General features: G+C 52.3%; 3 pseudogenes; all 3 read right to left on the bottom strand.

The window, feature by feature from the left end:
* Positions 1-1,642: 1,642 nt before the first annotated feature.
* LOC124590926 lies at positions 1,643-1,854 on the bottom strand (annotated as a pseudogene).
* A 3,264-nt stretch (positions 1,855-5,118) lies between these two features.
* On the bottom strand, positions 5,119-5,330 carry LOC124590925 (annotated as a pseudogene).
* A 3,271-nt stretch (positions 5,331-8,601) lies between these two features.
* LOC124590924 lies at positions 8,602-8,813 on the bottom strand (annotated as a pseudogene).
* Between the last annotated feature and the right edge of the window lie 7,186 nt (positions 8,814-15,999).

Below are 15,999 nucleotides of genomic sequence, written 5' to 3'. Positions count from 1 at the left end.
CAAGATACGCTGTTCCCCTACAATCCGGAACCATGGGTGCTCGATGGTCAATGATCGTGGTCCTAGTGGGATTAGCACCATTTCGTTGGATTTTTACATGGCACCGGATGCTCGTTCATAAACGTGGAGGACTCGGCAAACTGAATCGATGTCCCTGGCGTTTGCTACAAACACACCTACACCATCCGCGTATGCCGCACTGCGGAAGGTGACGCCTGGGAAAGGAACACCATCGACCATCCGTCCGATGTCACGCAGCACGGGGTCCAAAGCGATAAAATACACTGACAAGGGACACCCTTGTCGAACTGATCGTCTGATGGGAATTGGTCGTGATCTGCAGCCGTTCACAATGGTTGTGGAATTTGCTCCATCCAAGAAGTGCCGGATGACTCTTATGAAGTGCTCCCCGAAACCCATCCGCGACATAACGGCCAGCAGGTAAGGATGGGAGACCCTATCGAAGGCACCGGCGAAATCTAGGGATCAATTGCAGCCGGGGTTCGAGCGTCGGCGGTGGGTGAGTAAGACAGCATCACGGTATATAGAAGCAGCGGTGAAGGTGGTTCGATTCGACACGCCACATGATTGAGTGGGACAAAGTACCTTATTCATCACCTGTTTAAGACGTGAAGCCACACTTCGTGCCACCAACTTATAAACAGTGTTAAGAACGGTGATGGGACGTACGCCTCTAGCCCGACAGTCGCCTGTGACCTTTGGATTAAGGGCAATACGTGCAGCTAGAAAATCGGCGGGTAGCTCGCAACCAGCAAAAATCTCCTCGCACATTTTGCAGAAGCGGTCTCCTAACAGGCCGGAAAACCTAGCACTTCAATTAGTGCTGGAATGGCACAATCGAAGGGCGGTATCCTTGCGGAGTACCGCCAGAGATGAAAAACCGCAGTGTCAGGGCCTAAATGCTTGCAGCATGTACGCTCCACATGTGGGGGTCACACACGGTGGTGCGGGCCGATATGGCAACAGGCGACCGTCGAAAACATCGCAAAAGCAAGTGCCGGAGGGAACGACAAAATACGAGAGCACTCGTCAACAGCCCAGTACCACCCTCCATGTCGAGGAGTAAACTGCGACTCCCATTTGAACGCCGCTAGCTGCCAGGCCAGTGGAGAAGCCGTGAGGCCGCCCCACAGCAGCGCCAGGCCGGCGCGAGCTATACTGGCGCGAGCTACACCTAGCCGAGTGCTTACATCGTCCACCGCCTACTGCATATGTGTGTGTGCGTGTGTACCACGTATTCTGCGTGCGTGCGGCGGCGACGACGACGACGTTCGCGAGGAGCTAAGGTTATAACTCCAAAAAATGTTATTAAAATTATCTGCGATAGGACCATAAGAGACGCTAACGAGGCATCCGAAGGCACTGTCCTGTGGCACCATAAATTACCAGCCTAGCGTAATGCGGCTGCAAGTGCGGTCCGGCTAACCGCAAAAAAAAAAAAAAAAAAAAAAAAAAAAAAAAAAAAAAAAATTATTAAGATAATCTTAAATTAATTAAAAGAAATCGTGGTGTGTAAGCAACTAACTACTGGGCACATCAACAACTACGACAAGTTTTGCTACCAGCGGAATATCTGATCACTGCAGAATGTTAACCCATTTCAGGCTGTGTTTTAATTAATATTAGGTGGGCCGATCCCGACGGTACTGCAATGCCGGGCCAACCCGCGACAGAGGTGGAGCAAGCCCCTAGCACTCCGTCATAAGCCAAAAATGAGTTTAATATTCTGGTCGTGCAATGCAGGACGTATCAGATATTAAGCTGATAAGAACAGATAGTACACTTTTTTCCCTCCTACCTCCCCTATAGCCCTACCTTTTCCTCTCCAAAAATGCCGCCATCCTCTAGTGTCGACGCAGCACGTAAAGCAGGGTGTTGTTAGCAGCAAGACTTATTGCCATAAACCGAAAATAAAAGCGGAGGCATACTCTGCTATGCCCCAGGGGGCGACGACACACTCCTCAGAAACACACTTCCCTCTGCAGGTGTGAGGCAAGTGATGATGTTAAAAACTAAATAGAAAGAAATAAATAAAGACAGAAATGAACGCAAAAAAACCAGCGACGGTTGCATATTCAAACGAAACTGGCGAGATAATCCCATAGCCCATAGAATTAACGAAGTAATAATCCTCTAAGATAGATTATGTGTTTTCTAATTTTCCAATAATTTTTCATACAACATTCACACAATTTCCATGTTACCAATTTCCATGTTATCAGTATCATAGAACAGTCTACTCTAGTGATGCCCAGAAGGCCAATATCAAACCTGGGGTATGGTTAAGTCAAGAGTAGTTTGGAAGTCCGAGTGACAAAGATCCAGGGGTACACTCAGGCAATTCTTATACGAGGTGCCTTACTCAGCCTGGAACACCTTTTGATAACCATGAACCATTGCAACTTTAAGAAATCTTGCAAAAGTAATGGTATATTTCCGGTCACATTCTGCCAGGCGATGCTGGCTCCAAAGGTAGTCCATGAAAGAGACAGCATCGGTGAGGCAAAGGTCATAGATCGTGAAAATGGTGTAGCCCAAGAGCCACACCACTGCGTTATGTCGTTTTCGGGGGTTGGTCTGAATACCAGGGGTAAGGAACCAGTCGATTGGCACATAGTCCAGTGTAGTCCCACCGATCAGCGCTAATAGCACACGTGCAAGGTCCCACACTTCTGTGACGTGAGGGCGTAAGAGACGATGCTCTCTGGTGTCTACGTCACCACATCGGCCGCAAGCAGCCGAGGGCCATAGGCGGATGGCCGCCAAGCGATGATTAGTGGGTATTAAATTGTTTACAACGCGATACCATAGCGCTGAAACTTCTGTGGGAAGGGCTGGGTGGGTGATATTAGCCCAAGCTTGGTGCCAGATGACCGACGGTCGCCTGTCCTCCAATTTATGTGGTGTGGGCTGGCTCTCGAAGCGCCTAGTAAAGGCGCTTCGATGTGCGTGCCTTGTCGGTGGCCACTGTTAGGACGTAACTTTGATTGAGGTAATAGACCTTGACTGCCGTCATCCGGAATGTAATATGTGTCAAACATACTGGTTCACGCGCCGATTGTGGGCGATAACGGTCGAAAAGCACCGCTGTTGTCCCACCTGGGTCAATCTCACGCAAAGTGGCGATACGGTGAATCAGGATTGCCGCACATATGCGGGGAAAGTCAATGAGTCCAAGGCCACCATCGACCTTTGGCAGTGTACAAGTCTGTGCATCAACGATGAATAGTGCATGCCGCCACAACAGGCAATATACTGTTTGTGAGATGGCTCTGCTGGTTTGTTTCGGTAGCGTAAGGAGTTGTGCTACATACCATGCCCGTTATAGGATGTAAGTATTAATCAGTTGGATTCGTTGTTGGAGGTCCAGTCGTCGATCAGTGTGACTCACGCAAAGTCCTCTGATGCGCGTGAGAATCCGCCTGCACGTGAGTGTTAACATGTGCTGCGGACAGGCAGTCACCTCAAGACCCAAGATACGCTGTTCCCCTACAATCCGGAACCATGGGTGCTCGATGGTCAATGATCGTGGTCCTAGTGGGATTAGCACCATTTTGTTGGATTTTTACATGGCACCGGATGCTCGTTCATAAACGTGGAGGACTCGGCAAACTGAATCGATGTCCCTGGCGTTTGCTACAAACACACCTACACCATCCGCGTATGCCGCACTGCGGAAGGTGACGCCTGGGAAAGGAACACCATCGACCATCCGTCCGATGTCACGCAGCACGGGGTCCAAAGCGATAAAATACACTGACAAGGGACACCCTTGTCGAACTGATCGTCTGATGGGAATTGGTCGTGATCTGCAGCCGTTCACAATGGTTGTGGAATTTGCTCCATCCAAGAAGTGCCGGATGACTCTTATGAAGTGCTCCCCGAAACCCATCCGCGACATAACGGCCAGCAGGTAAGGATGGGAGACCCTATCGAAGGCACCGGCGAAATCTAGGGATCAATTGCAGCCGGGGTTCGAGCGTCGGCGGTGGGTGAGTAAGACAGCATCACGGTATATAGAAGCAGCGGTGAAGGTGGTTCGATTCGACACGCCACATGATTGAGTGGAACAAAGTACCTTATTCATCACCTGTTTAAGACGTGAAGCCACACTTCGTGCCACCAACTTATAAACAGTGTTAAGAACGGTGATGGGACGTACGCCTCTAGCCCGACAGTCGCCTGTGACCTTTGGATTAAGGGCAATACGTGCAGCTAGAAAATCGGCGGGTAGCTCGCAACCAGCAAAAATCTCCTCGCACATTTTGCAGAAGCGGTCTCCTAACAGGCCGGAAAACCTAGCACTTCAATTAGTGCTGGAATGGCACAATCGAAGGGCGGTATCCTTGCGGAGTACCGCCAGAGATGAAAAACCGCAGTGTCAGGGCCTAAATGCTTGCAGCATGTACGCTCCACATGTGGGGGTCACACACGGTGGTGCGGGCCGATATGGCAACAGGCGACCGTCGAAAACATCGCAAAAGCAAGTGCCGGAGGGAACGACAAAATACGAGAGCACTCGTCAACAGCCCAGTACCACCCTCCATGTCGAGGAGTAAACTGCGACTCCCATTTGAACGCCGCTAGCTGCCAGGCCAGTGGAGAAGCCGTGAGGCCGCCCCACAGCAGCGCCAGGCCGGCGCGAGCTATACTGGCGCGAGCTACACCTAGCCGAGTGCTTACATCGTCCACCGCCTACTGCATATGTGTGTGTGCGTGTGTACCACGTATTCTGCGTGCGTGCGGCGGCGACGACGACGACGTTCGCGAGGAGCTAAGGTTATAACTCCAAAAAATGTTATTAAAATTATCTGCGATAGGACCATAAGAGACGCTAACGAGGCATCCGAAGGCACTGTCCTGTGCCACCATAAATTACCAGCCTAGCGTAATGCGGCTGCAAGTGCGGTCCGGCTAACCGCAAAAAAAAAAAAAAAAAAAAAAAATTATTAAGATAATCTTAAATTAATTAAAAGAAATCGTGGTGTGTAAGCAACTAACTACTGGGCACATCAACAACTACGACAAGTTTTGCTACCAGCGGAATATCTGATCACTGCAGAATGTTAACCCATTTCAGGCTGTGTTTTAATTAATATTAGGTGGGCCGATCCCGACGGTACTGCAATGCCGGGCCAACCCGCGACAGAGGTGGAGCAAGCCCCTAGCACTCCGTCATAAGCCAAAAATGAGTTTAATATTCTGGTCGTGCAATGCAGGACGTATCAGATATTAAGCTGATAAGAACAGATAGTACACTTTTTTCCCTCCTACCTCCCCTATAGCCCTACCTTTTCCTCTCCAAAAATGCCGCCATCCTCTAGTGTCGACGCAGCACGTAAAGCAGGGTGTTGTTAGCAGCAAGACTTATTGCCATAAACCGAAAATAAAAGCGGAGGCATACTCTGCTATGCCCCAGGGGGCGACGACACACTCCTCAGAAACACACTTCCCTCTGCAGGTGTGAGGCAAGTGATGATGTTAAAAACTAAATAGAAAGAAATAAATAAAGACAGAAATGAACGCAAAAAAACCAGCGACGGTTGCATATTCAAACGAAACTGGCGAGATAATCCCATAGCCCATAGAATTAACGAAGTAATAATCCTCTAAGATAGATTATGTGTTTTCTAATTTTCCAATAATTTTTCATACAACATTCACACAATTTCCATGTTACCAATTTCCATGTTATCAGTATCATAGAACAGTCTACTCTAGTGATGCCCAGAAGGCCAATATCAAACCTGGGGTATGGTTAAGTCAAGAGTAGTTTGGAAGTCCGAGTGACAAAGATCCAGGGGTACACTCAGGCAATTCTTATACGAGGTGCCTTACTCAGCCTGGAACACCTTTTGATAACCATGAACCATTGCAACTTTAAGAAATCTTGCAAAAGTAATGGTATATTTCCGGTCACATTCTGCCAGGCGATGCTGGCTCCAAAGGTAGTCCATGAAAGAGACAGCATCGGTGAGGCAAAGGTCATAGATCGTGAAAATGGTGTAGCCCAAGAGCCACACCACTGCGTTATGTCGTTTTCGGGGGTTGGTCTGAATACCAGGGGTAAGGAACCAGTCGATTGGCACATAGTCCAGTGTAGTCCCACCGATCAGCGCTAATAGCACACGTGCAAGGTCCCACACTTCTGTGACGTGAGGGCGTAAGAGACGATGCTCTCTGGTGTCTACGTCACCACATCGGCCGCAAGCAGCCGAGGGCCATAGGCGGATGGCCGCCAAGCGATGATTAGTGGGTATTAAATTGTTTACAACGTGATACCATAGCGCTGAAACTTCTGTGGGAAGGGCTGGGTGGGTGATATTAGCCCAAGCTTGGTGCCAGATGACCGACGGTCGCCTGTCCTCCAATTTATGTGGTGTGGGCTGGCTCTCGAAGCGCCTAGTAAAGGCGCTTCGATGTGCGTGCCTTGTCGGTGGCCACTGTTAGGACGTAACTTTGATTGAGGTAATAGACCTTGACTGCCGTCATCCGGAATGTAATATGTGTCAAACATACTGGTTCACGCGCCGATTGTGGGCGATAACGGTCGAAAAGCACCGCTGTTGTCCCACCTGGGTCAATCTCACGCAAAGTGGCGATACGGTGAATCAGGATTGCCGCACATATGCGGGGAAAGTCAATGAGTCCAAGGCCACCATCGACCTTTGGCAGTGTACAAGTCTGTGCATCAACGATGAATAGTGCATGCCGCCACAACAGGCAATATACTGTTTGTGAGATGGCTCTGCTGGTTTGTTTCGGTAGCGTAAGGAGTTGTGCTACATACCATGCCCGTTATAGGATGTAAGTATTAATCAGTTGGATTCGTTGTTGGAGGTCCAGTCGTCGATCAGTGTGACTCACGCAAAGTCCTCTGATGCGCGTGAGAATCCGCCTGCACGTGAGTGTTAACATGTGCTGCGGACAGGCAGTCACCTCAAGACCCAAGATACGCTGTTCCCCTACAATCCGGAACCATGGGTGCTCGATGGTCAATGATCGTGGTCCTAGTGGGATTAGCACCATTTTGTTGGATTTTTACATGGCACCGGATGCTCGTTCATAAACGTGGAGGACTCGGCAAACTGAATCGATGTCCCTGGCGTTTGCTACAAACACACCTACACCATCCGCGTATGCCGCACTGCGGAAGGTGACGCCTGGGAAAGGAACACCATCGACCATCCGTCCGATGTCACGCAGCACGGGGTCCAAAGCGATAAAATACACTGACAAGGGACACCCTTGTCGAACTGATCGTCTGATGGGAATTGGTCGTGATCTGCAGCCGTTCACAATGGTTGTGGAATTTGCTCCATCCAAGAAGTGCCGGATGACTCTTATGAAGTGCTCCCCGAAACCCATCCGCGACATAACGGCCAGCAGGTAAGGATGGGAGACCCTATCGAAGGCACCGGCGAAATCTAGGGATCAATTGCAGCCGGGGTTCGAGCGTCGGCGGTGGGTGAGTAAGACAGCATCACGGTATATAGAAGCAGCGGTGAAGGTGGTTCGATTCGACACGCCACATGATTGAGTGGGACAAAGTACCTTATTCATCACCTGTTTAAGACGTGAAGCCACACTTCGTGCCACCAACTTATAAACAGTGTTAAGAACGGTGATGGGACGTACGCCTCTAGCCCGACAGTCGCCTGTGACCTTTGGATTAAGGGCAATACGTGCAGCTAGAAAATCGGCGGGTAGCTCGCAACCAGCAAAAATCTCCTCGCACATTTTGCAGAAGCGGTCTCCTAACAGGCCGGAAAACCTAGCACTTCAATTAGTGCTGGAATGGCACAATCGAAGGGCGGTATCCTTGCGGAGTACCGCCAGAGATGAAAAACCGCAGTGTCAGGGCCTAAATGCTTGCAGCATGTACGCTCCACATGTGGGGCTCACACACGGTGGTGCGGGCCGATATGGCAACAGGCGACCGTCGAAAACATCGCAAAAGCAAGTGCCGGAGGGAACGACAAAATACGAGAGCACTCGTCAACAGCCCAGTACCACCCTCCATGTCGAGGAGTAAACTGCGACTCCCATTTGAACGCCGCTAGCTGCCAGGCCAGTGGAGAAGCCGTGAGGCCGCCCCACAGCAGCGCCAGGCCGGCGCGAGCTATACTGGCGCGAGCTACACCTAGCCGAGTGCTTACATCGTCCACCGCCTACTGCATATGTGTGTGTGCGTGTGTACCACGTATTCTGCGTGCGTGCGGCGGCGACGACGACGACGACGTTCGCGAGGAGCTAAGGTTATAACTCCAAAAAATGTTATTAAAATTATCTGCGATAGGACCATAAGAGAAGCTAACGAGGCATCCGAAGGCACTGTCCTGTGCCACCATAAATTACCAGCCTAGCGTAATGCGGCTGCAAGTGCGGTCCGGCTAACCGCAAAAAAAAAAAAAAAAAAAAAAAAAAAATTATTAAGATAATCTTAAATTAATTAAAAGAAATCGTGGTGTGTAAGCAACTAACTACTGGGCACATCAACAACTACGACAAGTTTTGCTACCAGCGGAATATCTGATCACTGCAGAATGTTAACCCATTTCAGGCTGTGTTTTAATTAATATTAGGTGGGCCGATCCCGACGGTACTGCAATGCCGGGCCAACCCGCGACAGAGGTGGAGCAAGCCCCTAGCACTCCGTCATAAGCCAAAAATGAGTTTAATATTCTGGTCGTGCAATGCAGGACGTATCAGATATTAAGCTGATAAGAACAGATAGTACACTTTTTTCCCTCCTACCTCCCCTATAGCCCTACCTTTTCCTCTCCAAAAATGCCGCCATCCTCTAGTGTCGACGCAGCACGTAAAGCAGGGTGTTGTTAGCAGCAAGACTTATTGCCATAAACCGAAAATAAAAGCGGAGGCATACTCTGCTATGCCCCAGGGGGCGACGACACACTCCTCAGAAACACACTTCCCTCTGCAGGTGTGAGGCAAGTGATGATGTTAAAAACTAAATAGAAAGAAATAAATAAAGACAGAAATGAACGCAAAAAAACCAGCGACGGTTGCATATTCAAACGAAACTGGCGAGATAATCCCATAGCCCATAGAATTAACGAAGTAATAATCCTCTAAGATAGATTATGTGTTTTCTAATTTTCCAATAATTTTTCATACAACGTTCACACAATTTCCATGTTACCAATTTCCATGTTATCAGTATCATAGAACAGTCTACTCTAGTGATGCCCAGAAGGCCAATATCAAACCTGGGGTATGGTTAAGTCAAGAGTAGTTTGGAAGTCCGAGTGACAAAGATCCAGGGGTACACTCAGGCAATTCTTATACGAGGTGCCTTACTCAGCCTGGAACACCTTTTGATAACCATGAACCATTGCAACTTTAAGAAATCTTGCAAAAGTAATGGTATATTTCCGGTCACATTCTGCCAGGCGATGCTGGCTCCAAAGGTAGTCCATGAAAGAGACAGCATCGGTGAGGCAAAGGTCATAGATCGTGAAAATGGTGTAGCCCAAGAGCCACACCACTGCGTTATGTCGTTTTCGGGGGTTGGTCTGAATACCAGGGGTAAGGAACCAGTCGATTGGCACATAGTCCAGTGTAGTCCCACCGATCAGCGCTAATAGCACACGTGCAAGGTCCCACACTTCTGTGACGTGAGGGCGTAAGAGACGATGCTCTCTGGTGTCTACGTCACCACATCGGCCGCAAGCAGCCGAGGGCCATAGGCGGATGGCCGCCAAGCGATGATTAGTGGGTATTAAATTGTTTACAACGCGATACCATAGCGCTGAAACTTCTGTGGGAAGGGCTGGGTGGGTGATATTAGCCCAAGCTTGGTGCCAGATGACCGACGGTCGCCTGTCCTCCAATTTATGTGGTGTGGGCTGGCTCTCGAAGCGCCTAGTAAAGGCGCTTCGATGTGCGTGCCTTGTCGGTGGCCACTGTTAGGACGTAACTTTGATTGAGGTAATAGACCTTGACTGCCGTCATCCGGAATGTAATATGTGTCAAACATACTGGTTCACGCGCCGATTGTGGGCGATAACGGTCGAAAAGCACCGCTGTTGTCCCACCTGGGTCAATCTCACGCAAAGTGGCGATACGGTGAATCAGGATTGCCGCACATATGCGGGGAAAGTCAATGAGTCCAAGGCCACCATCGACCTTTGGCAGTGTACAAGTCTGTGCATCAACGATGAATAGTGCATGCCGCCACAACAGGCAATATACTGTTTGTGAGATGGCTCTGCTGGTTTGTTTCGGTAGCGTAAGGAGTTGTGCTACATACCATGCCCGTTATAGGATGTAAGTATTAATCAGTTGGATTCGTTGTTGGAGGTCCAGTCGTCGATCAGTGTGACTCACGCAAAGTCCTCTGATGCGCGTGAGAATCCGCCTGCACGTGAGTGTTAACATGTGCTGCGGACAGGCAGTCACCTCAAGACCCAAGATACGCTGTTCCCCTACAATCCGGAACCATGGGTGCTCGATGGTCAATGATCGTGGTCCTAGTGGGATTAGCACCATTTTGTTGGATTTTTACATGGCACCGGATGCTCGTTCATAAACGTGGAGGACTCGGCAAACTGAATCGATGTCCCTGGCGTTTGCTACAAACACACCTACACCATCCGCGTATGCCGCACTGCGGAAGGTGACGCCTGGGAAAGGAACACCATCGACCATCCGTCCGATGTCACGCAGCACGGGGTCCAAAGCGATAAAATACACTGACAAGGGACACCCTTGTCGAACTGATCGTCTGATGGGAATTGGTCGTGATCTGCAGCCGTTCACAATGGTTGTGGAATTTGCTCCATCCAAGAAGTGCCGGATGACTCTTATGAAGTGCTCCCCGAAACCCATCCGCGACATAACGGCCAGCAGGTAAGGATGGGAGACCCTATCGAAGGCACCGGCGAAATCTAGGGATCAATTGCAGCCGGGTGGTGGTGGTGGTGGTTGTTGGATGTTTAAGGGGGACTAAACAGCGAAGGTCATCAGTCCCCCATTCCAAAATCAGGCGAGCCCAAAAGCGACGGAGCAGGTAAAAACCAAAGGGGGAGGAGACGTCCCCCCGGGCGCTAAAAGAACACAAATGCAGCAACAAACACTACAAACAAGAACAGGACAGAGGCACACCAGACAGAAAAAAAACAGACGAAAGGAAGATGGCCGGAGACTGGTTGACTGACCACGAGAACAAAAAAGGGAAAGAGTCAACCATCTCACGGCACACCAGAACAGCAACAGACACAAGGACAAAAGACACAGAAAGGGAAAGGTGGAGGACCTCCCTAAATCGAACCATAAAACGGACTACCACGGATAAAATTTAAAACGGTATCAGCCATGGAGGCATCGTCGGATAAAACCAAAGCCAAAGTGCCCGGGAGATTAAAAGATTGCCGGAGTGTGCGCAGTCGAGGACACTCCAGCAAAATGTGGCCGACCGTCAGCCGGGACCCACACCGACACAAGGGGGGATCCTCCTGACGCAACAGATGGCCGTGCGTCAGGTAGGTATGGCCGATGCGCAGCCGACATAGGACTACCGAGTCCCTGCGAGAAGCCCGCAGGGAGGAACGCCACACATCGGTCGTCCCCTTGACAGCCCGTAGTTTATTCGGGGCTGTCATGCCACGCCACTCAGCAGCCCACATCCCAAGTACCTTACGGCGCAACACCAGCTGCTGGTCGCGAGCCGTAAGGCCGATATCCAAAGCTGGGGCGTCTATCGCCCCTTTGGCCAGCCTGTCTACACGTTCGTTCCCTGGGATGCCAACATGACCGGGCGTCCAAACCAGGACCACTGAACCACCAGAACGGGCAATGGCGGAAACAGCCTCCTGAATGGAGGACACCAGAGGAGAGGAGGGATAGCAGCGGTCGATGGCCTGAAGGCTGCTCAGGGAGTCACTGCAGATGACAACGGACCTACCTGAGCAGAAACGCATGTGCTCAAGAGCGCGCAAGATGGCCACCAGCTCTGCAGTAAAAATACTGCAGCCAGCCGGCAAGGAGCGTTGCTCAACATGGTCAGAGTGAGCAAAGGCGTAGGCAGTGCGACCATCAACCAGGGAACCATCAGTGTAGACAGTCTCACAGTCCGAAAATGAGGCGAGGAGAGCAAGAAATCGGCGACGGAGGGCCACAGGCGGAACCGAGTCCTTGGGTCCCTGTGCCAAGTCCAGACGGACGGACGGCCGGGACAAACACCAGGGAGGCGTAGGTGCATGGACCCGGAAGGGAGGCGGAAGAGGGAATGAACCCAAGTCCGACAGCAGGGACTGAACTCGGACAGCGACGGAAAGCCCAGACCTAGGTCGCCGTTCGGGCAGATGGAGGACCATGGCAGGGAAAAGCAGGCGACGATTGGGATGGCCTGGCGAGCAATGCACGTGGACAGCATAGTCGGCGAGCAGTCGATGGCGGCGAAACCGCAGCGGGGGAACCCCGGCCTCCACCAGTAAACTATCCACGGGGCTCGTACGAAAAGCGCCAGTTGCAAGCCGGACCCCACAGTGGTGTATGGGGTCTAACAACTTCAACACTGAGGGTGACGCAGACCCATAGGCCAGGCTCCCATAATCAAGCCGGGACTGCACAAGGGCTCTGTACAATTGCAGTAGCGTGCAGCGATCTGCACCCCAAGACGTGTGGCTAAGGCAGCGGAGGGCGTTGAGGTGCCGCCAGCATTTTTGCTTCAGCTGAGTAACATGAGGAACCCATGTGAGCCGGGCATCAAACACGAGTCCCAAGAAGCGGCAAGTGTCCACCACGTCAAGCAGGTGGCCGTCGAGGTAAAGTTCAGGATGAGGGTGGACCGTCCGACGCCTGCAGAAGTGCATAACCCGAGTCTTGGCAGCAGAGAACTGAAAACCATGAGCCAGAGCCCATGATGCTGCCTTGCGAACGGCGACTTGCAACCGGCGTTCGGCGACTCCCGTAGTCGTGGAGCTAAATGAGATGCAGAAGTCGTCGGCATACAAAGAAGGAGACACCGACGACCCCACTGCTGCAGCCAGACCATTAATGGCCACTAGAAATAACGAGACGCTCAACACCGAGCCCTGCGGGACCCCATTTTCCTGTATATAAGAGGAACTAGAGGTGGCACCGACTTGCACCCGGAAAGAGCGGCGCAATAAAAAGCTTTGAAGAAAAGCCGGGAGCCGACCACGAAGACCCCACCCATGCAACGTAGCGAGGATGTGATGCCTCCATGTGGTGTCATACGCCTTCCGCAGATCGAAAAATACAGCAACAAGGTGCTGACGTCGGGCAAAAGCCGTACGGACAGCAGATTCCAGCCGCACCAAATTGTCCACTGCAGACCGGCCCCGACGGAAGCCACCCTGGGATGGAGCGAGGAGACCGCGCGACTCAAGGACCCAACACAAACGCCGCCCCACCATACGTTCGAGCAATTTGCACAAAACGTTGGTGAGGGTAATGGGACGATAGCTGTCCACCGCCAGTGGGTCCGCACCGGGCTTCACGATGGGGACAATAAGACCCTCTCGCCATTGCGACGGGAACACGCCCTCGTTCCAAATGCGGTTAAAGATGGCGAGGATGTGTGTCTGGCAGTCCCTGGAGAGATGCTTCAGCATCTGCGCATGGATGCAGTCCGGTCCTGGTGCTGTATCAGGGCAATCGGCGAGGGCAGCGAGGAGTTCCCTCTCGCTGAAAGGAGCATTGTATGTTTCATAATGACGCGTGTGGAAGGAGAACGGCGTCCGCTCGGCTCGCTCCTTTAGAGAGCGAAAGGCGGGGGGATAGGACGCAGTCGCAGAGCTCTGAGCAAAGTGCGCGGCTAGCCGTTCAGCAATGGCGGCAGCGTCCGTGCAGACAGCGCCGTCCAAGGAGAGCCCAGGGACACCCACAGGGGTCTGGGAGCCATAAATCCGCCGGATACGGGACCACACGTGCGAGGACGAGACACGGGAGCCCAGGGAGGAGACGTACCTCTCCCAGCACTCCCGCTTACGCCGTGCAATAAGTCGACGGGCGAAGGCACGGAGCCTCTTAAAGGCGATGAGGGTCTCCAGAGACGGGTGCCGCCTATGACGCTGGAGAGCCCGCCTACGGTCGCGAATAGCCTCAGCAATCTCCGGCGACCACCAGGGGACAGCCTTCCGCCGAGGGAGGCCAGAGGAACGGGGGATGGTAGCCTCGGCCGCTGAAACGATGGACGTGGTTAAAACACGGACCACCTCGTCAATGTCACCCTGTGGGGGAGACGCAATGGTGACAGCGGAAGTAAAAGCTGGCCAGTCAGCCCTGTGGAAAGCCCAGCGGGGCAAGCGCCCAGAAGAATGACACTGTGGCAGTGACAAATAGATGGGAAAATGGTCACTACCACACAGGTCAGGATGCACCCTCCAGTGGAGGGATGGGACAAGTCCAGGGCTGCAAATAGAGAGATCGATGGCCGAGAACGAGCCATGGGCCACACTGAAATGCGTGGGAGCACCGGTGTTTAAGAGGCTAAGGTCGAGCTGAGCCAACACATGCTCCACGGCCCGACCACGATCATCGGAGACAGTCCCACCCCATAGAGGGTTGTGGGCATTGAAATCGCCCAGCAGCAAAAAAGGTGGCGGCAGTTGTGCTATCAGAGCAGCCAGGACATGCTGCGCGACTGTACCATCAGGTGGAAGGTAAATACTGCAGACGGTGATAGCCTGTGGCGTCCACACCCGAACAGCGACAGCCTCTAAAGCTGTTTGTAGAGGTACAAACTCGCTGTGAAGAGAGTTCAGGACATATATGCAGACGCCACCAGACACCCTTTCGTAAGTTGCCCGGTTCTTAAAATAACCCCGATAGCCACGGAGGGCGGGGGTTCGCATTGCTGGAAACCAAGTTTCCTGCAGAGCAATGCAAAGGAAAGGATGACGGCTGATAAGTTGGCGGAGCTCAGCTAAATGGTGGAAGAAACCGCTGCAGTTCCACTGGAGGATGGTACTGGCCATTGCTGGGAAAGGCGTGACGGGACAGGGAAGGCAGATTACGCCACTGGGTCACCCGCTGCCTCCAAGTGAGCACCTGTGCCAGTGCTTTCCATGGCGTCGGAGGGACTGGCGAGATCGAGGTCCTCAGTGGACGCCAGGATCTCCACCTCGTCCTCAGACGCAGAGCTTGTAGGCAGCGGTGGAATGGGTGCCACCGCAACGTCGGTAGCCTTGGGGAGTTTCTTCTTCTGCTGCTTCGCGCGCTGTGCCTTTGGTGGTTCAGGCTTGGAGGGCGTCACTGGGTCAGTCTCAGGGACAGACGATGATCGTGTGTCCCGACGACCAGGGACTGGCGGTTGTTTGAGCCACTTGCGGCCGTCGGTTTTGGAACCTGTTGGAGCGTGCGAAGGAAGGTCCCCAAGGGACCCCTTCCTTACGAGAGGAGCCGAAGAAGTCTTACGCTTCTCCGGCTGGGAAGGGGGGACTGATGTCCCCGATGGTTGGGGGGGTGTTGCTCCTGAAGTAGATGGAGCAGGAGCAACAGGAGGTTTAGTGCCCCCCACCATCAAGGGGGCAGGTGTGGGACTTCGACTCTGAGAGGTGACCAGAGCGGATGGAAGTGGAGAAGGAGTGACAGTGGCGGCATAAGAAACTGGCATGCGCACCGGATGAAGCCGATCATATTTCCGCTTCGCCTCAGTGTACGTCAGGCGGTCGATAGTCTTTATTTCCATGATCTTCCGCTCCTTCTGCAGGATCGGACAGTCTGGCGAGCAAGGCGGATGGTGCGCACCACAGTTCACACAGATTGGAGGCGGCGCACAGGGATGATCAGGATGGGAAGGTCGACCGCAATCGCGACAGACGAGGTCGGAAGCACAGCGGGAAGACATGTGGCCGAACTTCGAACACTTGAAGCACCGCATCGGGGGAGGGATATACGGCTTGACATCACAACGGTACACCATCACCTTGACCTTCTCAGGTAACGTGTCACCCTCGAAGGCCAAGATGAAGGCACCGGTGGCAACTT

Source organism: Schistocerca americana, unplaced genomic scaffold (genome assembly GCF_021461395.2).
Source record: "Schistocerca americana isolate TAMUIC-IGC-003095 unplaced genomic scaffold, iqSchAmer2.1 HiC_scaffold_782, whole genome shotgun sequence".
Taxonomy (NCBI): Eukaryota; Metazoa; Arthropoda; class Insecta; order Orthoptera; family Acrididae; genus Schistocerca; species Schistocerca americana.
This window is presented reverse-complemented; position numbering and strand designations above follow the sequence as displayed.